We start from the raw sequence: 27,037 nt of genomic DNA on the forward strand, positions 1-27,037 counted from the left end.
AGAACTTTTAACATAGTTTTCTTGGAAAGGTGGTCTAATCTGTTGATCAAGTGGCCCTTCTCTAGGCTTACCAGTATTAGGATTCTTCCTAAAATTAAGATTTCTTATTTGAGGGCCTTGTTGTTGATTATCCCATTGTGGTTTTCTTTCCATAATTTCTAATATATTTCCTAACTTTTCCAAACTTTTAGCCAAAGTATTTATCTTAACAACTGAGGTGGATGGTTCCTCCTTAATGGTAACTCTCCCTTCATTTCTCATCTTGGCTCTTTTAGCCAACAAGTTAGCTTTTACACTAACTACATCACTCTGAATTTGTTCTAAATTTGGAGGGTTTTTTTCTTTCAATTGATAAGACATATCAGTGTCAAAACCATCAAGGAATTTTACTAGTTCTAAGTCTGGTGGAGGTTCGATATTTGCAGGGATTGCATTGTGAATATTGTTAAGCCTAGTACAATAGCCCTGAATAGATTCATTAGGAGATATTCTAATGTTTTCATATTCTGATAATATTTCTAAAGGGTTTTTCTTCCTTTCCCATCTATTGATAAACAATATATGGAAAGCAAGTAAATCAACAATATGACCAGCAGTTAAACCTTTAAACAATTTCTTGACATCTCTTGCTAGTGTTTGTGAAAATAATCTCATTTGTTCATCTTCTTCATCTATTTCATGTAATTCAAAGTAATCATTCACTTTATTTACATGTTGTTGTGCAGTATATTGACCAGTACCATCAAACTGAAAGATTTTACTGTGATAGTCTTGGGGTATAGCATGTACTTGAGCTGGTAAGGTCAAAGGAGCATATTTGGTAGCCATGGCTAAGATTATAGATTGGCTAGGAGGTAAAGTGGTAGTGCTTGAAGATGAACTTGAAGGGCTTACAACTGAGCTTGAAGGACTTACTGGGGAACTTGAAATATTTGGAGATGGAAATAAAACTCTGGGTTGAAGAGGGACCTTAGGGATGAATGATTATGTGGAATAAGGTGTAGTGGAAATGAAGATGAGATGGTACTAAATAAAGATGAATTTATAGATTCTAAAGGAATGGTAGAAGGCTTAGGTGTAGCAGCAATTGGGTGTAGCAGCAATTAGGGCAGCTAATTCAATTGACTGTTGAAAATAAGCTTCATTAATGTGTCTTATCAAATTTGAGGTCAAAGCATTAAGTTTGTCAAAAGTTTCTAGAACATGTTGATCTAAATCAGGATGTATAGTAGTCTTCTTTGATTCAATAAATTGAATAAACGCAGGGTATGTTATAGTATCATGAACTGAAGTTTCAAATTTTGTATGAAACAATAAATGCTCAAATGATAAATCAAATTGAAGATCCTCTAAATTTGATAACACTTTAGGAAGTTAATTTTCTTTAGTTAGTTGACTAATGATTTCTTGACTTTCTACTTTATTGTTTTTTCTTAAGATTTTGTCTGGATTATCAACAATTATAGCAAGGTTTGTATTTGGATGTGCCCTGATATAGTATGTTCTTTTGGAAGCTAGAATTTTAAAAAAAATTAATTTTTTAATGAAACCATCTAACAACCCTAAAATGGCCTTAAGGTGAAAAGATGAGATTTTGGATTTCCTTTAAGGTTTATTAAACTGAGGACTCTTCCCCAGTATGGCTGCCACTATGTTATCACTCTAAAATTTCCCTAGGGTTGTTATGAAAGAAATAATAGAGGTAACCACAAACCTACTTTTGATATTAGGATCTAGCCTTCCTAACACTAAGAGATGGCTCTCTATTAATGAGTTATCTTTGTTGGGTTAATTGATTTTAGGCTAGTTATTTAAGCTTGATTTGGTTTTGATTTGATTTGTTGGTGGAATTACTGATTCACATGGATAGATAAGTGTCTTTTTACCATTGGGCCATGGAGTCCAAATGTCAAGAAAACATGACTAAATCCAGTTCTAAAGATAGTGTTCATAGGGCAAGGTAGCTGAGTAATTTCAAATCTTTTAGGCTGGATGGTGAAGTGGTTTTTCAATCAGGGTCAAGGAGTAGTCAAGGATTCCTCAAAATGGATAATGAAGGAAATGAAAGAGGTCAATCGAAACTAGGGAGCAATGAAGAATTCCCTACTCCGGATATCAAAAGAAAACATAAAAATGAATAATTGTTCAAGATAGAGTGTACTTAAACAAATTCTGAAGTAAAATTCTAGTTATTTCATTTAAATTGGAACACATGTATGTTTGTGAAAAATTTAAGAAGATAACAATTCAACAAATGAAAGATACATCACTGAAGTGGCCCAACACATGAATCCTGTAATGCAATGCCTTTATTACTCAGTCTAGTCTACCGAGTTGAAAAATGTTACAATAAACCCTCAGGTTTTTATGTCAATATGACTATAGAAATATTCAACAATCCACCCTCTATACTTCAAATTATGAAGTATTTATACAAAAAAATAGTTACAAAACATCCTAAACATTTTTAGGAATTATTCAAGGAAAATAAATATCTCCATGCAGGAAGATAGAGACACCTAGGAAAGCAAAAGGCTAATTATCCCTTATTTTATTGATTTTGTTGTTTTATACTTTGATCTTTTGTTTCTTTCTCTCCTTTGTTGTTTCTCTACGTTTGTTGTTCTTTTACTTTGCCTTTTGACTGATACTCATTCATCTGATACTCTTTGACTTAGTTGATCTGCTGTTTCACTTTCACTACTCTGTGTTCATTGTTTACCTTGCATCTTTTACAGTAAATCATTTAGATTTTCCCAAGTCTCTATATATGGTAATTTAATATTTACCATTCTTCTGTATACTTCATCATCTTCTATATATTTTGCAAAGGTGGGCTTGTTTACAAAAAGATGTTTTACCTCATGTTGGAGGTAAAAGAGGTTCTCAAAAGCCTGGTAAAGGACTTTTCCTGTAGGAATCCCTTTCATGGAGGAACTATTGGCTTGTTCCTTTGCCACTTCTTTGATTCTCTTGTCATAGTCTTCATGTGGCATTAACTTGTCATTAATTACTAGTGGATTAGGTAGACCTTTCTGCCTCAAAGCATCAAATTTGACCATGAACCTACCTATAGCTAGCTCCATTGTTTGGCATTTGTCCTCAAGCTGCATCATCAGGTTCCTCTTGGTGATTACCTTCTTCACCTCTAGTATAGTGCCAGTTCTATCAGCTATTCCAAGCTCTTGCAATTCATATTTATTCTTTGAGTTAAGGAACTGGATTATTCTAGAGGCTTCTTCTAGCATGTTTCCAAGTTCGGCCTTAACCCTTTGAATTGCTTCACCAGCCTCTTTGACTAAATCATTTTGTTCAAAGATCACCTGTATATATGGCCAAATATCATTGATTGAGTCAATGATATTGGCCCATAAAAGTTGTTTTGCTTGGGCTAGTGGCTCTTTCAGTGTTAATTCTTTTTCTAGCTTCCCAATCTTTTAATTCAACCTGTTTGTCTTCTGAGCTTCATTCTTATGCATAATTTGAGCCAATTTATTCTCATCCTATAGACTTTTGATATGTTCCTTAAGTCTATTTATTCAGTGGTCTGGATCGACATATCCTCCATGGCATTATGATTCTGGTATGGCTCTATGTTACAGATGTTGTACTTGATGGCAACACCCGTGGCAATGCTCTGATCAGGCTCTCAAAATGTTGAAAATTAAGAAGTACGCAGGAGAACAGTTTAGAAGATGTGTACCCACAGGTACACCGTGAAGGGACCATGGCTAGACACGCAGGTCACCCGTTCAGGAGGTGCGTACCCCCAGTTTCACTTACTTCAAGGCAGAGAAGCGCGTTCACATGGGGTTTCCTATGTTTGGCCCGTGGTATTTAGCCCGCCGCTCTTGATTCTATGGTTTTGGCCCGTGGTATTGTTTTATATTATTATTATTATTGAGCCCCATGTTTTTGGGCCCCTTGTATTGGTTATCTATGGTATTGATCCATGTTTTTAGGAGGAGCTTGCCTATATAAAGGAAAGGAGATCACTTGGCTAAGTATCTTTAGCAATTGAATATCTTAAGATCTGAAATATTGGGTTATTGTCTTAAAAGCTTGATCTATATGTAAGTGAAGTTGAAAGCGAATCTGTGAAGGGTGATCTCTCGAGCGCATGATCAGATCTGGGCATCTGACTAACTGTGCCACACTGGTGGACTGCCAATTCGGCCCTAATCAGAAGTACGCAGGTGATTAACGGTACAGGTGCGTGGGTACGCAGAGCAGAAACAGGAGAGCTGCGTGGGTACGCAGAGCAGAAGAAGGGGTACTGCGTGGGTACGCAGAGCAGAAGAAGGAGAACTGCGTGGGTACGCAGTGCGACAAAGGTTCAGGTGCATACGCACAACAAAAGTACGCGGCGTGATAGTATCTTTGAGTGCGTGGCTTCAGTAACGGTACGTGGCGCGATAGTGTCTCTGGGTGCGTACCTACAGTAACAATACGCAGCGCAATTAAAGAAGCAGTGCATGGGTATGCGGTGCAACAAAAGGCTCTCTGCGGGTATACGCAAGGAAGCAGAAGGTGAAGTGCATAGCGACGCAGGCCACAGAAAGAAAAACTGTGTATCTGTCTTAAGATCTTCTGTTGACTGAATTTTTCTGTTGATAAGGTGTTCTGGGTTAGTTCTGTTATTGTTGATCTGGTTACTGCAGTTGACTGTGTAATTTACATGTACTTGATAATCATTTGATGCTTATGGATCCAGTTTGAAAATTTATGAAAAGTAGTCCTTGTAAGAAAAGAAGTAGGGGGTTGTAGCTCCCTTTCAGGAAAGATTGGAAAACGAGAGAGAGTTGTAGCTCTCTGTAGGTTGCAGCCTGTGTACTGGTAAAGGACTACACCAGTACAAAATCATTGTAAAAGGAGTTTCTAATTTGAAAGAAGATAGAGACATATTGCAGCAGGTGGTTTTCACCCACATTGGGTTTCCACCTTACATCTGGTGTTCTTCGGTGTGACTATCTGTTTTTCTTGTTCATGCTCATTATTTTATGGTACTGATATGCAAAATTAATTCAAAGTATAAATAAGGAAGATTTGTTAAAAGAACTTGATAATACTGATTCACCCCCCCTCTCAGTATTATTTCCAACAATTGGTATCAGAGCAGGTCCTTCGGAGAAGCTTGATCACTTGAAGGAAGATCACTCATCATGAGCAACTGCGAGAGGGAAGCATCAATCAGGCCACCAATTTTTGATGGGACAAACTTCAATTATTGGAAGGTAAGAGTTACTGCCTATCTTCAATCTCTTGGTACAGAAGTTTGGGATATCATAGATACAGGCTACACTTTTCCTTCAGCGACTCCTACAGATGCGGCCGAAAAGAAGAAATATGAAACAAATGCTAAAGCAGTCAATACTTTGCTGGGATGCTTATCTCAAACAGAATTCGTAAAGGTTATGCAATATAAATCCGCAAAAGAAATATGGGACAAGATTGTCTTGAGCTACGAAGGAGATGAACAGGTAAAGCGTGCTAAACTTCAAACTCTCAGGATTCAGTATGAGAATCTCAGGATGTATAATGATGAAAGTGTGGCTAACTATTTTCTGTGGGTAGATGAGATTGTTAATTGCATGAAAAATTTGGGTGAAGAAATAAAAGCGGCTATTGTGGTTGAAAAAGTTCTAAGATCATTGTCCCCCAAGTTTGAATCTAAAGTGTCTGTAATAGAAGAAAAGGAAAATCTACGAATTCTTACTATGTCTCAGCTTCACGGAATTCTAACTGCTTATGAAATGAGAAAGGGAGGTCCTTCAGACAGAAGAGAAGCTGCTTTCAAGGCTTCAGGCAAAGGAGATTATTATGAAGCAAGTCATGTGCCAGAAGAAGAAGAAGAAGAATCAAATTTTGTCAGAAATCTTCAAAGGGGTTCTGGAAGGTTCAGAGGTAAGTTACCTTTTAAATGCTTTGCTTGTGGAAGAGTAGGTCATTATGCTGCAAAATTTCCTTATAAGGATAAAGGAAAGGAACCTGCTAGATGGAACAAGAAACAGAGTGCAAATAAGAAAAGCTACTACACTCATGAAGATAGTGATGGTCTATCAAATAGTGATGAAGATGAACGAGGTAATGACTATAAATTGTTAATGGCATTTGAAGATGATGATTATATGGATGCTATAGATGTGGATAGTCTTTATGAAGAAATTACTAGACTCAAGAGATGTATAGAAGAAAAGAATATGATCATTGATACTCTACAATTTCGAATTGATGAAAAGGAAAAACATCTTGAAAAATTAGAAGGTGAAATTGTTGGTCTTAGAAAAGAGATTGAGAAAACAAAAGCTATTAATCTTAAGTTTGTCAAAGGATCTGAAACTTTGGATGAGATTATCAATGTACAACGTTCTCCACTAAACAAGACAGGTCTGGGCTATAATGAAGAAACGTCTCAAGCATCCACCTCAAAAAGTTATCTTGATGCAGCAAGAAAAAATGAGCAAAAGCACAATGGAGACCATCAGGTAAAGCAGGGACGAATTGCAAATAGAGACTATCAGGGGCAATCCATCTTAAGGGTGAACAAAAGCTACAACCAGCCACAGGTAAAATCTTCTCAATTCGGTTCAAGAATGGATGACAATAGAAATTACAATCATTTGGCCGGTAGATTTGATAACCGCAGAATTTTCTTCAATGGACAATGCTTTTCTTGCCACAACTTTGGTCACAAAGCAGCTCAATGTGTTGCATATAAAACGATCATGACTAGAGAAGCTCAAAAACAAAGAAGTATGACCGGGATTACAAAAAGGACCTATAACAACTTTTCGGTTCTTGAAAGTGAAGTTGAATGTTCTATTTGCAATAAATTTGGTCATGAAGATTCTGAATGCAGGAGCAGGTTTCAGCAGACAAAGGAACAAGCCTCAAGCACCAAAACATGGAGAATAAAGGAACCACAACCAGAAAGATGTGGGATAGCATTTTATGCAGAGGGACAGGAAAATCTATGGTACATTGACAGTGGATGTTCGAAGCATATGACAGGTGATAAAGAAAAACTTGAATCATAGTCTGCTCTAGAAAAAGGAAAGAAAGTTTCTTTTGGAAATGATACTCCTGCAACTATAAAAGGAAAAGGCACTGCTCAGTTAAAAGAAAAGGTCAAAGCTGGAAATATTTTGTATGTTGATGGATTGAAACATAATCTTCTAAGTGTCAGCCAGATGTGTGATCAAAGAACCGAGGTGATATTCAGATCAAATGGATGTCTTGTTCGTGATCTTGATACAGGTAAAACAGTTATCAAAGGAAAAAGAACTCCAAATAATCTATACATATTTGAAGAAGGAAAACAACAATGCTATCTGAGCAAGGATGATGAACACTGGTTATGGCATCGGAGGTTGGGGCATCTAAGCTTTTCACAAATAAGGAAAGCATGCAAATATCAGGCAGTTTGCGATCTTCCAGATATCAAAATTCCAGACAACACCATATGCAAATCATGTCAGTTTGGAAAGAAAACCAGAACTAACTTTCCAGAGAAGGAAGGATCAGCTAGCATGCCTCTTGAGCTAGTACATACAGATACAAGTGGTCCATTCAGGAAAAGGACACCTCGAGGAGAAGAATACTTGATATTATTCATTGACGACTTCTCCAGGTTTGTTTGGTTAGGAGTTATGAAGCACAAAGATGAAGCATTCGAAAAATTCAAATCCTTCAAAGCCTTGGTTGAAAATGAATCAAGACACAAAATTAAGTGTCTCAGATCCGACAGAGGTGGGGAGTTTACCTCAAATGAATTTTTCGATTTCTATGAAGAACATGGGATAAGAAGAGAATTCTCTACAGCTAGAACTCCTCAGCAAAATGGAGTTGTGGAAAGAATGAACAGAACAATCCAACAAATGGCTCGTGCTATGCTTGATGAGTCGGGAACTCCCGCAACTTTCTAGGGAGAAGCTACACATGCTGCGGTTGTTATTCTCAACAAAACAAATGTCCGGGTGAATAGCACTCAAACCCCTCATGAGCTCTGGTGTGGTGAGACTCCTTCGGTAAAGCACTTCAAAATCTTTGGGAGCAAATGTTATATTAAGAATACTGATGAGCAACTTGGAAAACTTGAACCTAGAGCAGATGAAGGCATTCTTCTTGGTTATTCTCCTCATATCAAAGCATACCAGTGCTACAATAAGAGACTTGGCAGAATTGTTGACAGCATTGATGTAGTGGTTGATGAGAAGGGATACATTCCTAAGCAAGTACATCATGAAGACATCGAAGAAGATGAAGGCTACCCTCAAAGACAGAACGATGAAGAAGAAGAACCTCAAGAAGAACCAGAGGAGCAGACAAGAATAGAAGAGAAGACTCCATCCAGATATGTTCAGAAGAATCATCCAGAATCTCAGATTGTGGGGCAGAAAGAAGCAGGTGTACAAACAAGAAGAACAATTGCAGAAGCCTCAAGCTATTTGGCATTACTCTCTTCCACTGAACCACAAAATGTGAAAGAGGCATGCAAAGATGAATGTTGGGTGAAAGCAATGGATGAAGAACTTGAGCAGATCGAAAAGAACAACACTTGGGACCTGGTCCCTTGACCAAAGGATAAGAATGTTATCGGAACAAAATGGGTCTTCAAAAATAAATTGAATGAAAATGGAGAAGTAATTAGAAACAAGGCCAGACTTGTTTGTAAAGGGTATACGCAGCAAGAAGGAATAGACTTTGAAGAAACCTTTGCTCCCGTTGCAAGACTTGAGGCCATCAGAATGTTCCTTGCTCTCTCAAGCTTTCAAAACTTCAAAGTATTTCAAATGGACGTGAAATCAGCCTTTCTGAATGGAGACTTGGAAGAAGAAGTATACATTGAGCAGCCAGATGGGTTCATTCTTGGAAATGATCCAAATCTTGTATGCAGATTGAAAAAGGCTCTCTATGGTCTCAATCAAGCTCCAAGGGCTTGGTACTATCGTTTGGACAAATATCTTCATCAACAAGGTTTTTCAAAAGGATCAGCAGATAGAAATCTTTATATAAAAGTTGAAAATGACAAATTGCTAATACTTGTTGTGTATGTAGATGACATTATCTTTGGCAGCAATGAAGAAGCTATGAGTCAAAGCTTTGCCTTGGTCATGCAGAAAGAATTTGAAATGTCCTTGCTGGGAGAACTGACATATTTCCTTGGTTTGCAAATCCAACAGAAAGAAGGAGGAATCTTTTTATCTCAAACCAAGTATCTCAAATAGATTTTGAAGAAATATGGCATGGAAGATGCAAAACCAGTATGTACACCCATGGTCACAGGATGTAGCCTCAGTGCAAATGATGAATCTGCAGCAGTACATCAACCAACCTACAAATCTATGATTGGAAGTCTACTTTATTTGACAGGTACCCGACCGGACATCATGCATGCAGTAGGAATAGTTGGAAGATTTCAGGCAAATCCAAAGGAGACTCATCTTCAGGCAGTGAAGAGAATTTTCAAATATCTTCAAGGGACACAAAATTATGGCTTATCGTATCCTAGAGATACAGATCTCACACTTCATGCTTATACAGATGGGGATTGGGTCGGAAGCGTGGATGACAGGAAGAGCACAAGTGGTGGTGCGTTCTTTATGGGTTCCAGATTAGTATCTTGGTTCAGCAAGAAACAGAGTTCGATTGCCTTGTCTACAGCTGAAGCAGAATATGTTGTTGTTGCATCTTACTGCACTCAACTCCTTTGGATGATGCAGACCTTGCAGGATTTTCAAATCACTTGTACACCACCTATCTCCATCTTATGTGATAATACAAGTGCAATTAGCATCTCAAAGAACCCATTCATGCATTCAAAAACCAAGCACATACCAATCAAGTATCATTTTCTCCGAGAACAAGTGCTTGAACAGAAGGTCAAGTTGGAGTATGTTCCTTCTAAGGAACAAGTTGCTGATATACTCACCAAACCATTGCCCAGGGAGACTTTTGAATACCTTAGGCAAAAGCTGGGGGTTGTTGATGCATCATCTTATTGAAACTCTTCTGATTGATGGTTGTACACAAGGTTCATGCGTACATGTGCTGGGTTGCGGTTTGATTGAAGATAAAATGGCACAGGTTCAGGGGGAGCATATAATGCATTACTGGAATTATGGAAGATGTACAGGAGGAGATCATGGATGCTGGTCTAAATATAGCTGCAATATGTCTCTATCTCTTTCATGGTTCATATTCAGGGGGAGCATGTTCTTAGGGGGAGCATAACCCTTTGCCCTTGATGTCAAAGGGGGAGAATGAAGCTGAAGTTTTTGAGGTTGCCATCAAGTCCAAAGGGGGAGATTGTTGGCATTATGATTCTGGTATGGCTCTATGTTACAGATGTTGTACTTGATGGCAACACCCGTGGCAATGCTCTGATCAGGCTCTCAAAATGTTGAAAATTAAGAAGTACGCATGAGAACAGTTCATAAGATGCGTACCCGCAGGTACACCGTGAAGGGACCGCAGCTAGACGCGCAGGTCACCCGTTCAGGAGGTGCGTATTCCCAGTTTCACTTACTTCAAGGTAGAGAAGCGCGTTCACGTGGGGTTTCCTATGTTTGGCCCGTGGTATTTAGCCCGCCGCTCTTGATTCTATGGTTTTGGCCCGTGGTATTGTTTTATATTATTATTATTATTGAGCCCCATGTTTTTGGGCCCCTTGTATTGGTTATCTATGGTATTGATCCATGTTTTTAGGAGGAGCTTTCCTATATAAAGGAAAGGAGATCACTTGGCTAAGTATCTTTAGCAATTGAATATCTTAAGATCTGAAATATTGGGTTATTGTCTTAAAAGCTTGATCTATATGTAAGTGAAGTTGAAAGCGAATCTGTGAAGGGTGATCTCTCGAGCGCATGATCAGATCTGGGCATCTGACTAACTGTGCCACACTGGTGGACTGCCAATTCGGCGCTAATCAGAAGTACGCAGGTGATTAATGGTACAGGTTCGTGGGTACGCAGAGCAGAAACAGGAGAGCTGCGTGGGTATGCAGAGCAGAAGAAGGGGTACTGCGTGGGTATGCAGAGCAGAAGAAGGAGAACTGCGTGGGTACGCAGTGCGACAAAGGTTCAGGTACGTACGCACAACAAAAGTACGTGGCGCGATAGTATCTTTGAGTGCGTGGCTTCAGTAACGGTACGCAGCGCGATAGTGTCTCTGGGTGCGTACCTACAGTAACAGTACGCAGCGCGATTGAAGAAGCAGTGCGTGGGTACGCGGTGCAGCAGAAGGCTCTCTACGGGTATACGCAGGGAAGCAGAAGGTGAAGTGCGTAGCGACGCATGCCACAGAAAGAAAAACTGCGTATCTGTCTTAAGATATTCTGTTGACTGAATTTTTCTGTTGATAAGGTGTTCTGGGTTAGTTCTGTTATTGTTGATCTGGTTACTGCAGTTGACTGTGTAATTTACATGTACTTGATAATCATTTGATGCTTATGGATCCAGTTTGAAAATTTATGAAAAGTGGTCCTTGTAAGAAAAGAAGTAGGGGGTTGTAGCTCCCTTCCAGGAAAGACTGGAAAACGAGAGAGAGTTGTAGCTCTCTGCAGGTTGCAGCTTGTGTATTGGTAAAGGACTGCACCAGTACAAAATCATTGTAAAAGGAGTTTCTAATTTGAAAGAAGATAGAGACATATTGCAGCAGCTGGTTTTCACCCACATTGGGTTTCCACCTTACATCTGGTTTTCTTTGGTGTGACTATCTATTTTTCTTGTTCATGCTCATTATTTTATGGTACTGATATGCAAAAATAATTCAAAGTATAAATAAGGAAGATTTGTTAAAAGAACTTGATAATACTGATTCACCCCCCCTCTCAGTATTATTTCCAACACTTCACCAGCCTCTTTGACTAAATCATTTTGTTCAAAGACCACCTGTATATATGGCCAAAAATCATTGATTGAGTCAATGATATTGGCCCATAAAAGTTGTTTTGCTTGGGCTAGTGGCACTTTCAGTGTTAATTCTTTTTCTAGCTTCCCAATCTTTTAAGTCAACATGTTTGTCTTCTAAGCTTCATTCTTATGCATAATTAGAGCCAATTAACTCTCATCCTATAGACTTTTGATATGTTCCTTAAGTCTATTTATTCAGTGGTCTGGATCGACATATCCTCCATGGCTTTGACCAGTTTAGCTGCTTCATCACTGGGATGAGTTGTTGCTATTGATGAACCTGTTGTTGATGTAGTTGTTGTTGCAGCTAGAAGTGTTGTAGCTAGTGGAGCTGTTGGGGCAATGAAGCTGCCAAAGTTGAAGGAACTGCTATAGTAACTATAGGAATAGAAGTGGCAGCGGTTGTCTCAATGTGAGCTTGTTTCAGCTGTATTAAATTGTCCAATTCATTCTCCATTGCTTTTAATTGAGCATTTAGCTGGAGAATGAGGCCCATCATTTCATCATTCTGGATTTGGCTCTCTAGAACCTCCTTGGTTTGTGGATGTTCAGAAGGAGGAAACTTTAGTTGTTTCCTCAGTGCAAAAATGTCTTTTCACTTTTCCTCTTTATGAGCCTTTCTGCAGCCTTGATGTCATTTGGATTATATCCAATCTTAATAGCCAAGTCTTCTAGTGACTTGATTCTATTATCCTTTGCCTGTGAGGATGCTTTCTCTAGCTTAATCTATGTTGTGATGTTGTCTAGAGAATTTTGAAGTTTTTGAACACTCATGGCCTTGTTGGTCATTGTTGAGTAGATCATTTCCCCTACCTACTTATGAAATTCAATTTGATCAATAGGGTGAACATCCCTAGCCAAAACTTCAAATTCAGTCTTCTTGTAGTCTACTGATGATTTAGGCTACTAGACTGTAGGCTGCAAAAAGGTAATTTTCATTTTACCAGTTTTAATGTCAAAAGCTGACATCAACCTATTTTGATTGCTAGGAGTCTGTTTGAAATATTGGGCATATGTTTCAGCCTTTAATGCCTCATTCCTTAATTTGATCTCTTTATACTTCTCCTTTATGTCCTTTTCCTTATCTACTGGTTTGCTTGATGAAGAAACGTCAATTCTAAGTTGTTTTTGAATGATTTGAGTATTAGAGGTGGAAGTTTGATGAGTTTCCTCTGAAACTAATGGGGGCGTATTTTCTCTAACAACTGTTTCTCTATCAATGATTTGAAGTGTCTCAACTGTCTCAACTATCTCTGCTTGCTCTTCTTGCTCATTGATAGGATTTAGCTTGGGCTTCTTCCTGTACATGATTTCAAATCTATCATGTGTTGTATCTATGCTTGAACAAGAACCTTCTTCCCTGGTCCTATTTGTATGCAAAATGGAAATAGTATCCATATGTTTCTCCATATCTATCAAAGTATTTTCCAACCACTCTGATTGGTTGGAATATTTTTTGATGTCTACCTTGGACTCATGCATAAAAGGGCTCAATTTGAATTTGAGCCTTAGTATTTTTATGACTCCTAAGGATCATACTGCCATTTAAAACTACTACAAAATTTCATTTCCTATAAACACTTCTTTGCTTCTTCTCTAGCCTCCCTGTTATTATAGGTAAAAGGACCAAGCTATTTTTTTATCTTGAACTGTGTTTTCTTCAGAGCTGATAGGAAATTAACATCATCTAAGTTTATAATATGCCTGATATATTGTAAGGAAAATATCCTGGTGGGAAGATATTTGGGCAACTTATAGGGAGTGAGCTGGCATCCATATATTATAGTTTTAGTGTGGTCTTTGTATAGGTACAAGTCTCCTACTCTACTATTTTTTGACAACTGTAAAATTCTTTTTAGCTCATCACTGAACCTAGGTTGATTGCTACTGGTTAGCATATTTACAATTGGATGCACAAAGGAATCAATGAATTCTTTGTAAATGAAAATAGTGGAATACTTTTGGATTAGGGGTGTCCAAAAGATGACTGGTCTAGGATGGCCCTTAGTGTCTTGCTTCTGGATATTGACAGGAAACTTATCTGATTGGAAATACAAGAACATGTGGAATAATACTGAAGAGTATTTGAATACTCTTTCATTTGGCAATCTGATCAATTGGTCATGGATTCTATCTGCCAAGTACTAGGAAAATTTGAAAATTGCAGCTAGAGGCTTGCCTAGGAAAAAAATAGAGAGGAAAGCATGAATAGGCTCATCTACATGCTCATTTGTGGTGTATCCTAGAATACAAGAGAGAATGGTGACAATTTGTCGCTCTCTCAGAGAAAATGGTAGCAGATTATGGGGGACTATTTGCAGGGGTATGAGACTCTTCTAGGATGAAAGTCTAAAAGATTTGAGTCTTCTTGGGAAGGTCCATCTTCAAATAGAGTTCAAGTAGTTATTCAATGGAAAATGGGGTTTCATTTTGGTTTGGCTAGATCTGCAACATTTGGTTTATTGACTATGCAATGATTGTAAACAAAATATACTGGTTAGGAGGGACTATGTCTCTTTGGCTTGGGATATAACAATTTTGGCATAGATGGATGATTTTAGGGAACTGGTATACCTGTGGGAACAAATATTTGGGAAAAATGGATTCCCATAAATGAATGTCATCATTTTAGTTGAGGAATTTGTCTTTACCCCAGCAATGGAGTTTCAATAGATGGCCAGGGGAAGTTGTGTCTTTAATTTGGAAATCTTTGTCAGCCAATGGGAGGTGGTCAACATCTAGGTGAGGGGTTTGCAGGGGTTTCTCATTTAAAATGCTTTGGGAAGCCATAATTTGGTTTATTTTATTGAATTACTCTTTCTCTGGCTTTAGGATTATGGTTAGGAGTTCTGGAACAATGGGAAGGGTGAATAAAGTGTGAAGAAAATGGCTTTTGGATGCACAGTGGGGTTCTTTTAGCTTGGGAAGGTTTTTTAATTAATTTCAATTAATTAACCTTTTATAATTACTGTGTAGAGTTTAAATAGAGGGTCATTCTGGTTCTTTCAAGAATACATGGAAAAACGACGATTAGGTGTGCAAACAGGGTTCTGTGGTAGCAGCGAAGGTTTTTGAGGCTTGAATTGTATGTGTGCTGCTTGAAATTTGAAGTCTTTCACATCTTCCAGTTGCAGGTGACGTTAAAATGGTTGAGCAAAGCTTCAGATTTCAGAATTTGTCTGTAGAGGTGTTCCCAAGGAAATAATAGTAAAACGAGTGAAAAAGGGGTCCCTTTTGGCTTTTAACCTATAACGGTTAACATTTGGGTGTGAAGTTAATGTGTGAATAGTGGGCGGTTTCACACCACTTTTGAGTAATGGGCAGTATTTTTTGAGAGCAAGCAATATAATGTGGGGATGCCAGGTAGCAAAAGAGCGCTCGGGAAAAACCACGAATCTTGCATGCTTTTGGTATTTTAACTGTCGCATGGTGGGAGTGCATGATATGGATATGGGTCATCGGATCTGGGAGTGTTTGATTGGGTGGCTATCGTGCAACGGAGTTGCGAGGGGTGAGTGGGAAGTGGGGTCGGGTTTAAATAATGCGACAGGCTTAATACATTTCAAAGGTTTAGTGAGGGTCAGGATTTATAAAATGGGGGGTTAAATGTATAAAATAAGATTATAGGTTAGAATAAAGTAACTGTTAAGTTAAAAATGGTATTGGGGAGGGATTTTTGGATGGGGCCTGATACATTATTCAAACTTAGGATAAGCGGGTTTAATGGGTCTTTAAGGGAAAAAGGAAAATTAATAAGGGGGGAATGATTTTTAAAGGTTAATGTCTAGGGAAAGGTATGAAATAAAGGGTAAAAGGGTTAAAATGAAGGGAAAGGGTTATTTTTACAATGGGAATTTATTAAAATGAGAGGAGGTGAAAGGGAAAGGTCCTTTGGAATCAAGAAGGTGAAATTAGTAAATGAAAAGTAATAAAGGGGTAATGGAGGGAAACTTAGATATGTAAGGGTTTGAGTGAAATGAGGGGAAATTAGTGAAATGAACTTTAGTATTTAGGCCAAAAATCATATAGAACTTGTTTAGGGTAAATACCCAAAGTAATACACAACTTTTCTAAATGTCCTCTTTCCTTTGATAGTTCCTACTTGACATGAAATATAGGATCAAGCATTATGAAGGTGCATTTGAGCTTGGGACCTTTTTCACTCCACAACCTCTTTTACCTACCCTTTATTTACCCTAACATTTTCTCTTCATTCATTGGGTGCATTTGAGCTTGCTGACCCTTGATTTCCTTTCCTTTGATAAGCAAATTATCTAATTTTTATCCAGGTGGATATTGCTACCCACCCGCCAATTCCACTTGGACCCACACCATTGCTTCTTTTAGTTTTTTAGTTTCCTTAATTGTAGCACAATTTACTATTTTTAGCAGTGTTTTCAGGTCCTAAACTTATGGAGCCATTTTGAGGCCCTAAACAATGATTTTTTGGAAATCTACCACCAGCGATTTACTGTCTAAAATCATCTTTTATGTCATATTGCTCGGAGAGATCTTTCCAGTAGGTTATCATGCGTGTCAAATGAAGCTAATATGACCAAGTCGCGACCCCAGGAAGTTGGCTATCCAACTCACCCCAACGGGGGCCATAAACTCTTGGTGTTACATCTCCTCATGTTAGGGCTTTGATTGTTTAGGGTTTGCTCTTATTTTTCAATAATAAAAAGGCCCTTGAGCCTCATTGTAAGGTAGTTCAGAGGCATGTAGCCACCACATCTCTTCTCAGAGATAAGCTACCATCACTCGAGCTAGTTTATTTCCATTTCTGTTTGTGAGCATATTTCAGTATTCTCCATTAATTAAATGAAGTATTATTTCTACTATATCTCTGTATTGGTGTTTATTTATGTACTTTATTCCATTCCTATTTAAATTTGGAGCAATGGTATCAGAGTGGTCTACTCTTTCTCTATTTTTCCTTGCATGTCCCCAACAAGGTCAGGTCATAAGGAGTTAGGGCTTGAACTGGTTGAACCTTTGCAAGACCAGCCTCACAAATCCCGACGACCTCCCACGACAATTGAAAAGAAAGACGAGGAGGAAAGATATCCTATAAAAATCTTGCTTGAATAGGTGCTCGAGCGATAAAGGAATGTGATGATGGACAACTTTGTCGAGATCCTTTAGCAGCTACCTAGGGGTGACACATCTATTTCCAGTAGCTACTTTGGAAGTGCCACACCCTTTAAGGTACAAGTTAACTTTGACATTCACATATTCGAGCATCAGATAGATGCAGATGCTGTAGATAAATGGTTAAATCTACTAGATGGGTATTTTTCTGTTCATGATTTTTCCGGCCAGGAAAAGATTACTTTCACTCTTCTCAAAGCGCCCCCCATGTTAAGGACTGGTGGGAAACCTACTGCGAGCAGAAGGATGAAAGTATGGCCTCACTGTTTTTAGTCGCACCCACTTGGAATTCATTCCGGGCCACCATCAAGGAGCAGTACTACCCTGCCAGAAGCTATGAGGATTAATACATAAAGTGGACCACGCTGTGGCAGGGAAGGGACCAAGACGTTCCCGAGTTTATCAATATTTTTCATACCTTTTGCACAAAGTTGGGTATTAAGAATTCAAAGAAGAATTTGGTACTTAAATACTACGACTGCCTGCATAGGTACATCTAGGATGAAATAGAATTCCTGAACATCTCCTCGCTTGGCACGACATACCGATATTCCGTCAAGATCGAGAAAAAGTTTAAAGAAAAGAAGAGAGACTTTGGATCTGTGAATCCAAAGTAGGGGAAAGGTGCCCCCAAACCACAGAACAAAGGACAAAGCCAAGGTGGGGTGTCCCAAGACAACTTGCCAAAGCCAAAAGCAAAGAATAGTGCCGCAAAGCTAAAAAACGACACAAGAAAGTGGTGTGAGTTCCATAAGAGCTCCACTCACAACACAAGTAAGTGTCAGGCCAAGTAGTTACTGGTGGTCGAGCTAAAGGCTTTAGAATCAGATGCATGTTCTGACTCCGAGTCATATCTTGACAAGGGGAATGAAAAAGGGAAGCAGATTATCGATGCAGAGATTAATGCCACCATTGCCACCACGAAGATCTAGAAGGAGGAACCTGAAGATCCAGAGGAGGAGGAGCACCTCTTCCACTCCCAGATGTGGGTAAAGGGATCCCTGCTATAATTCATTTTCAATGGTGGGAGCCAAAAGAACCTCATTTAGGTAGAGGTCTTGAAGTGGCTGGGCTTACCGGCCATATCACATCCACAACCATACAGCATCGGGTGGCTTCACCAAGGACGGGATGTTCGCATGAGCCAGCAGTGTCACCTCCCATACAACATCAAGCCCTTCACGAATGAGGTATTGTGTGACATTGCTCCCCTTGATGTTTGTGATGTATTATTAGGCCAACCATACTTGTGGAAGTGACATGTTGTGTATGATTCAAGGCCTCGTGTTGTTATTGTTACTTTGGGAAATAAGCTGTACAGGATATCGGAGGTAGCACCGCCTACTGCCATCTCTTTGGTTACTGCAAAACAATGCAATAAGCTCATTTCCAAAATAGGGAAATTTGTTTTCTTGATGATATGCCCTCAAGGAAAGAATAAGATGGTGGCCATGACCTCCAAACAGGACCCCTCTGCATGACAAAATAGATGGACAAGTTCGTCGAGGAGTACAAGGACATCTTCACCTCCCCCGCAGGGGTTCCTCTGCAATGTTAGGTCAAGTACTCCATCGACTTGACCCCGGGTGTGCCACTACCAAATGGAAAAATCTATCAGCGCTCTCTTTGGAGAACGATGAAATCAAGAGACAGATTTAGGAGCTGCTACAGAAAGGTCACATCCGACCGATTTCATCACCCTATGGGAGCTCGATCGCATTGGTACAGAAGAAGGATGGGACTTGGAGACTCTGTATTGACTATAGGGCATTGAACAAGATCACTGTCCGGAATAGGTACTCGATCCCACAAATTGATGACCTTTTGGACCAACTAAAGGGGGAAAAATATTTCAGCAAGATCGATTTGAAGTCATGATATCACCAAGTACCAATCGAACCCTCTGATGTGCGGAAGATTGCCTTCAAATCCAAGGAGGACCTTTTCGAATGATTGGTTATGCCTTTTGGATTGATGAATTCTCCTACAATCTTCATGAGGCTAGTGGATGACATCTTGCGGCCATTCACCAACTCATTTGTAGCGGTATACTTGGATGACATCCTAATATTCAGCCACATTTTGGAAGAGCACCTCCACCACATCCGACAGGTTCTCCAAACATTGTGGCAACACAAGTTATGTGCCAATTTGGAGAAATGCACTTTTGTCATGACCTAGGTTTAGTAACTAGGATACATTATTGATGAATGGGGGGTGCATGTGGATCCAGCCAAGATCCAAGTCATTCAGGATTGGTCATCTCCAACCACTCTGACAAAGCTCCACAGCTTTCTGGGTCTCGCCAACTTCTACTGTAGGTTCATGTTGGGATTTTCTCATATCACTTGGCCCTTGAGTCAAGTCACCAAGGGAGGAGCGAAAGCAAAATTATTTTGGTATGAAACTCAACAGAAGGCATTCAGAAAGTTGAAACATCACCTCTGCATGGCACCAGTGCTCGCATTACCAGACTTGCAACAACGATTTGAGATCAAGATAGATGCGTTTGACTATGCTATTGGGGCAGTCCTTACTCAAAACGGGTATCCAGTGGCATATCACAGTGAGACACTTTCAAAAATAGTCTGGAAGTATCCCACTTATGACAAAGAGATGTATTCCATTGTGCAGGCCTGTCGACAATAGAAGCATTACATTTTGGGGAAGGAAACGGTCATCCACACAGACCACTGGCCCCTGCAGTTCATACAGACCCAAAGGAAGTTGCAGAATGATCACCATCAGAAGTGGTCAACATACCTACAACAGTTCCATTTGAATATCAAGTATAAGAAGGGCAACACCAATAATTTTGCATATTGCCTCAGTCGACCACTGATCATGGCATTAACCACCGCGCTCAACTCTTGTGGGCACGAGACTTTTGGTTGGCCACTTCTCTATGAGAGAGACCCAGAATTTGGCCACACATACTAGACACTCTTGGAGGGTTAGCATGTTCTAGATTTTCACCTCCAGGATGCCCTGTTATGCCACCTAGGTCACCTTTGTGTTCCTTCAAGCGAGCATGCCAAGATGATTTTGGAAGCACACTACAGTCGGGCTGTTGGGAATTTCGGGGTCAAGAAAATGGTGTCAGTATTGCAGAAGTATTTCTACTAGCCGAATCTTCAACAGGATGTTGGGAAGTACATCAGATCCTGCACTGCCTACGCCATTGCCAAATTGACCATCAAGAAGTAAGGCCTATATACCCTGTTGCCTAACCCTAGTCAACCTTGGGAATCCATCTCCATGGATTACATGTCGAGCCTTCCTTCTAATAAGCATGGATCCAACTGTGTTTTTGTGGTTGTTGATAGGTTCTCAAGGATGGCCATTATGGCGGCCTACAAGAAGAATATCATAGTATAACCCACTGGTAAACTCTTCTTTGAACGAGTGTGGGTACACTTTGGGATCCACAGTCTATCATCTCAAATCAAGACATTAGGTTCCTCAATACATTTTGGTCCAGTCTCTGGTCGATGCTGGGCACCAAACTCACTAAGTCCACAACCTTCCATCCCCAAACTGATGGCCAGACAGAGGTTGTTAATAGGATGATTGTACATATTTTGCACATGTACAACTCAAAACATCCGCACACATGGGATGAGAGCCTCCCCTATGTTCAACACAGCTATAACCGGGCTCTCCATAGCTCGACTGGCCATAACCCTTTTTAGGTGGGCTTGGGATTCCAACCACTATGTCCCATTGATGTGGTCATGCCATTTGCAGCTACTCAGGCAGATTCGGCTCATGTCTAGTACAAAACAGATAAGGCAAACAACGTCATTGAGCACATCCAACATATATTCCAACATCTCCATGAAATTCTGGAGAAATCAAATGACAAGTACAAGCAATGGCATGATCAACAAGGGTGCCACACAAGTTTTTGGTGGGCGACAAATTCTGGTTGCATTTGCAAAAGGAATGCCTTACCGGAGACTATCAGAAACTGATACCACTCCGATATGGTCCTGAAACCATTACCAAGGCTATGGGGGACAATGCATTTGAGCTCAAAATTCCCCCATTCCTTGGCTTGCACCTAGTGTTCAATGTGGACCACCTTAGGCCATACTTTCCAGCATTACTAGACAGATCCGACATTGCATAAAAAATCACACCAACATAGTTAAATCCAGATTGCATGGAACAAGCTACAATTAATTGAATCATGGACACGCAGGTCAAGCACACTCACCAGCAAAATATCCAACTATATTGAGTTGTCAAAGCAGACCAACTCCTTCACCAAGGGAAGTGGCTCACTAGGGACCAAGTTCAGTAGAAGTTTCCTCATCTCATGGAGGAACTCAACGAAATGGGGACCATTATTTCCTAAGGGAGGAGGAATGTTCTAGGTGGATATTGGTGACCACCTGCCAATTCCAGTTGGACCCCACCATTGCTTTCAGTTTTTTAGTTTCCTTAATTGTAGCACAGTTTACTATTTTTAGTAGTTTTTTTGGGTCCTAAACGTCCAGAGCTGTTTTGAGACCCTAAACGATGTTTTTTTGGAAATCTACCGCCAACGAATTTTTGTTTACAATCATCTTTTACATCATAGTCCTCGGAGATATCTTTCCAACGGGTTATCATGCACATCAAACAGAGATAATATGACCAAGTCGTGACCCCGAGAAGTTGGTTGTCCAACTCACTCCAACGGGGCCCATAAACTCTTGGTGTTACATCTCCTTGGGTTAGGGTTTTGGTTGTTTAGGGTTTTCTCTTATTGTTCAATAATAAAAAGGCCCTTGAGCATCATTTTAAGGTAGTTCAGAGGCATGTAGTTTATTTCCATTTCTGTTTGTAAGCATATTTCAGTATTCTCCATTAATGAAATGAAGTATTATTTCTAATGTATCTTTTTATTCGTGTTTATTTCTGTACTTTATTGTGTTCCTATTTAAATCCGAATCAAATTCTAACCTTATAACTTCCAAGGGCTCTGATTAAACTGATGAGCTCCTTATTATTCTCTACCTAAATACTAATCCACCAAGGTTAAACAGTTTAGCTGGATCTTTATTCTCTATCTGTCAACATGAAATTTAAAGCATGAATGGATCAAGATTAAACTATCTGACCATCGTGGATTGTGGCATTTTTGACAAGCTTCACACAATCTTATTTTTGCAAGGCAAAGTAAAAAGTAGTGGCATTTGAATTTGCATCACTTTTAGAATCTATTTTAATCTCTTTTTGGTGGGGTTCATATTTTATATTAGTTTTTATCATTTTCTTTTAGTCCTTTGATTTTTCTTTTAGGACTTACCCTCTTTACATTTTTTTATTTTTAATATAGGAAAACATTTTGTAGAAAGAAAAAGTATGTACAATATTACAAAACTAATCATAGCCAATTCAAAATTATGAATCCTATTATTATAGGACCCTAATAGGTACTTCAACTAGTACTTCCGCAATTACAACCTTTGGAGCAGCTCCCTCGGTTGCCATGGCTACCTCTGGAACAACTCCTTCGGTTGTCATTACTTCCCCAAAATTTACAGTCTTAGCCAACGTCGACATGATGTTATTCAACAACTCTTGTGTCTCCTTTGGCAACTTCTCAAATGTTGAACTCACTATGAAATCTTGAAAGTATTCACGGTTCATGCGTGCCTGAGATCTCAATACCTCAATTCTAAAAATGCTAAGTGTTTACTGTTGGGAAACCATTTGTGATTTATAAGCGTTTTTTAATTCAAATCCGACCATTCTCCCCACAATCAGTTCATTAATGCTAGATTGGAGGCATATTTTCAAAGATCTAGTCCATAAATTCCAACTTAAATTCCAACCCCCCCGCACCCCATTTGGCCATGTTTTAATCGTCAAATCATGAATAGTGACCTTAACAGTCACTTTCCGACTGTCCTGAGTGGTTTTTCCTTTGGTAGCACAGCTCCCTGCATGCTTCTGTGGGCTTGGTGACATTTCTTCATTCCATGTAGTTCCCCAATCATGCAGCTCTCCAACCAGGGTAGTGTATTTTATAGTCCCATGCTTCCTTTCAGCTGCTTGGAGTGCTAAGACTGTGCTTCCCTCATATAGCCACCTAACTGGATTACCGGTGTATGTGTTCAATCGGCTACCATTCAAATTTCCTAGGAAGGGTTCTCCATTCAATTTGATCAGCTAAACTGCTCCACCATTGGTAATCTCCTTGATGACATACGTCCCTAGCCATTGAATCCTATATTTCCTTGGAAATTTATCAAACTTCTTGTCGTATAACAAGACCAGATCATTTACCTTGAAGGAACGTAGTTTGATGTGTCGATCGTGCCATGCTTTTTCACACTCCTTTTAAACTTGTTGATGAAATATAGCTATAAATCGGTCCTCCTCAAGCTCTGCTAGATACGTGAGCCTCTCTTACAGGGCTTCACGATCCGCCATTCCTATGAATGCCACTATGCACATACTAGGTATAATGTATTCAATCGGCATCACAACTTCTACACCATACATGAGTATGAAAGGTGTTTGTCCAGTCAACTTCTTGCAAGTCGTTCTGGAGGCCCATAGCACCGTGGGTACACAGATATCCCAGTCATTTCTCTGAGCATTGCAAACCTTTGTCAACATGATCTCTAGTATCTTTTTGAATGCTTCCACCATCCCAATAGCTTGCAGATACTTTTTTGATGATACACCTGAAATTCCTCTATCAACGCATTGATTGTTTCGTCAAGAAAGTGTGTACCGCGATCAGTCATCAAAATCTTTGGACACCTGAATCTCACCAGGACATACTCAAAATTTTTTTTTTTTGCTATTGTGCCTGTGCAGTCCTTCACAGGCCATGCCTCTACCCATCTGGTCAAATACTTAGTCGCGATGATGATGTAGCATGCACCCATCTTCTTTCCTTGAGGACGAATTGGTCGCACAAACTTAATTGCCCATTTTTCGAAAGGCTGTAATGTCACCTGTAGCATCAGAGGCAGCTCATCCCTCCGCGATAGCCTGCTAGTCCTTTGACATGCATTACATGTCATACAATATGCTTTCGAATCCTTATGCAGGGTCAGCCACCACAACCCAACGTGTAGAATCTTTCGCGTTGTTGCTTTCCCTGCATAATTTCTTACCACGGCTCCTCCATGAGCCTCAATGAGGATGCTTCTTCGTTCAAAGTTAGGCACATAACGTTGCAATATTTCATCTGATCCTAGTTTGTACAAGTGCCCTGTAATGATAGAAAAGTCTGCCATGCACACTACCAGTTCCTTCTTCTGTTGACTTGTGTAACCTTCCAGAGTTGTTCTTGTCATCAGGAAGTGGATAATACCTTCAAAGTGAATGTCTGCGATGTGTAATGAAAAGAGTTGTGTGTTAGGCAGTCCTTCCTCTAAATTAGTAGGTCCCTCTCCAGTTTCAATGTGCGACAGATGATCAGGTCCCGCATTTAGTTGTCCTGGCTTCACATTAACTTTGAAGTTGTACTCTTGGAACAACAACAACCACCTACATATTCCCCCCCCCAACACAGGCTTGTTGACCAGGTACTTTAACATGGAATCATTTGTATACATCTTAAAGTGTCTGCCTAACAAATAGTGCCAGACTTCTGGAGCACCTACGACATAGCTAATCCTTCAAACTCTGTCGTGGAATAATTTTTCGCCACTTTAGAAAACTTCCTATTTGCAAATGCTATAGGATGATCCAGTTCTCCCTCACTGTCTTGTGTCAGTATGACTCCCAGCACAATACATGATGCATCCACGTGCACATGAAATTCCTTCTTCCAATCCAGGAAGACTAGGATCAATGCGGTGACCATTTCCGCTTTCAGCACATCCAAGCTCTTCTGACATTCATCATTCCAACAGAATGTAGCATCCTTTTTCAATAATTTCTCCATAGCCACGGTGATCTGGGCATAGTTCTTGATGAACATCCTATAGTATCTAGTATGCCCCAGCGTTTTGTGTAGTTGTTTCACATTGCTCGGTGCCTCCAAGTTTATTATCACCGCGATCTTCGTGGGGTCTACCATTAGTCCTTGTCTGCATACCACATGACCCAGCAAGATCCCGAAAGGGACACAAAAAAACACTTCTTGAGATTGAGCACGATATGGTATCTCCTACATGTATCTAGCATCAGGCATAGACTTGCCACAGGGCACATGGCAAATCAAAACACTGCCCAATCATCAAAGTATACCTCTAGAAATTTATGAATGAATTGTTTGAATGTTTCATTGACTACACGCGAAAAGATCGTTGGTGCATTCTTTAGCCTGAAAGGCATTACGGTGTATTCAAAACATCCCCAGGTCATCTTGCTTTTATCCTTAGGCACGATTTTGATCTGATGGTACCCAGAGAACCCATCATTGAAACTGTATGGTTCTTGGCCACCTACATTAACCAGGACCTCATCAGTGAAAGAGGTCAGGAAAGGATCATTCTCACAAGCGTCATTCAATTTCTTGAGATCTACGCATATCCTTATTTCTTCCTTCTGTTTCATTTCCTGAACCACTATTAGGCTTACCCAATCAGATTCTTCCACCGGTTCAATAATACATGTCGCGAGCATCTTATCTAACTCAATGCAGACCCTTTCCTTATACTTCGAATTGAGGTGGTAAGGTCTTTGTTTCACAGGTTTCACATCTGGTTTCGGGGTAATCCTCATGACACCTAGGTCTCTTATTAATTCTTTCAGGACAAAAAAATTTGTGGGGAAAAAATCCTGATATTCGCAGAGTAGTTTGGCGACCTTATCTACTGTCGTGTCGTCCCAATAGTCCCCAATATTTGCAAACTTTATCTCTTATTCTATGCTAATGTTCATCTACCTAGTTTTGAGCAGTGCAGTTATGTCTGGGTTTTTTATATGCGGTCCTTCAACTTCGCCTGACCTTCAGTTTCTGGAATATTAATTTTCCTGGGACTCTCGTCTTCTTCTTCAACGGCCACATTATAGCATTCTAGCTCATGGCTCAGCTAAGTGGTCCAATGAGATTGAATCAGATCTAAAGGGTCCTATGGTATCCTAAATATCATTGCTTTAACCTCTTGCAATGCTTCGTCAATACAGTCAAACCTGTCTTCAAAGTTAGAATGTCATTACGAACCCTTGCCGCAAAATATTCCATTTTTCAATGCCATGGTGGAGCTCTGTCTCTAGGTACCAATTCATTGGTATGGCATCCAGGGTATGACAAAATAGATGCACCCATTCAGGCTAAGGTTCCTCTCCATCAACTTTAGTCCATTTGGCCAAGTGATCACGTGGATCATCCCTCCCGTCATACTTGTTTATCATTCGTACTTTCAGCTCTCCAAAGCATATTCTGATCATCCTCCTATATTCGCGCCAATCATCGAAACTACCCTTGTGCGTACCGCAGCATATTGTAGGTGTAGCGTGCAACGCCTAATCCAAGGCCTGGAAGCAATGTGTTTCTGGCACTTCCCTTTCAAATGCATCCAAAAATATATCCACATCAGTCAATCCGTCATATGAAGGAAAATTCCTTACCTCCAATGACACACAACACAATGTTTTAGTCATCATATTAAAATGCATCATAGATACTTCATGTAATTGAGTCTTTTAGTGCTATAATTTTTCATCTGAGTCTGATGTGTAGCAAATATCGTGGTCCCATGCAATACTGCCATCCACTGTTGGATTCACCCAATCTTGGTCTCGCATTGTTATCTTCAAAATCTGGTCCAAATCATCATCACTTTCGTAATCACGGACCAGTTCTGTATAGCGTGGTCCTTCTATAGGATCTAGTGGCACCACTATGTAGAGCGATTTCTTTTCAAATATCATCATTTGCTTCTTCAGGTTGATTACCCCATTCATGTCAATGGCCCAATCGATCCTAAGGACTACAGGGTAGGGGTTGTTGTCATCCCCAATTTCTATTACTTCAAAATCAACCAATGCGCTCGCGCCTTCAATATCTACAGTTA

This window comes from Pinus tabuliformis, chromosome J, assembly GCF_031772625.1.
Source record: "Pinus tabuliformis cultivar Carrire ecotype Pingquan chromosome J, CPIR1, whole genome shotgun sequence".
Lineage (NCBI taxonomy): Eukaryota > Viridiplantae > Streptophyta > Pinopsida > Pinales > Pinaceae > Pinus > Pinus tabuliformis.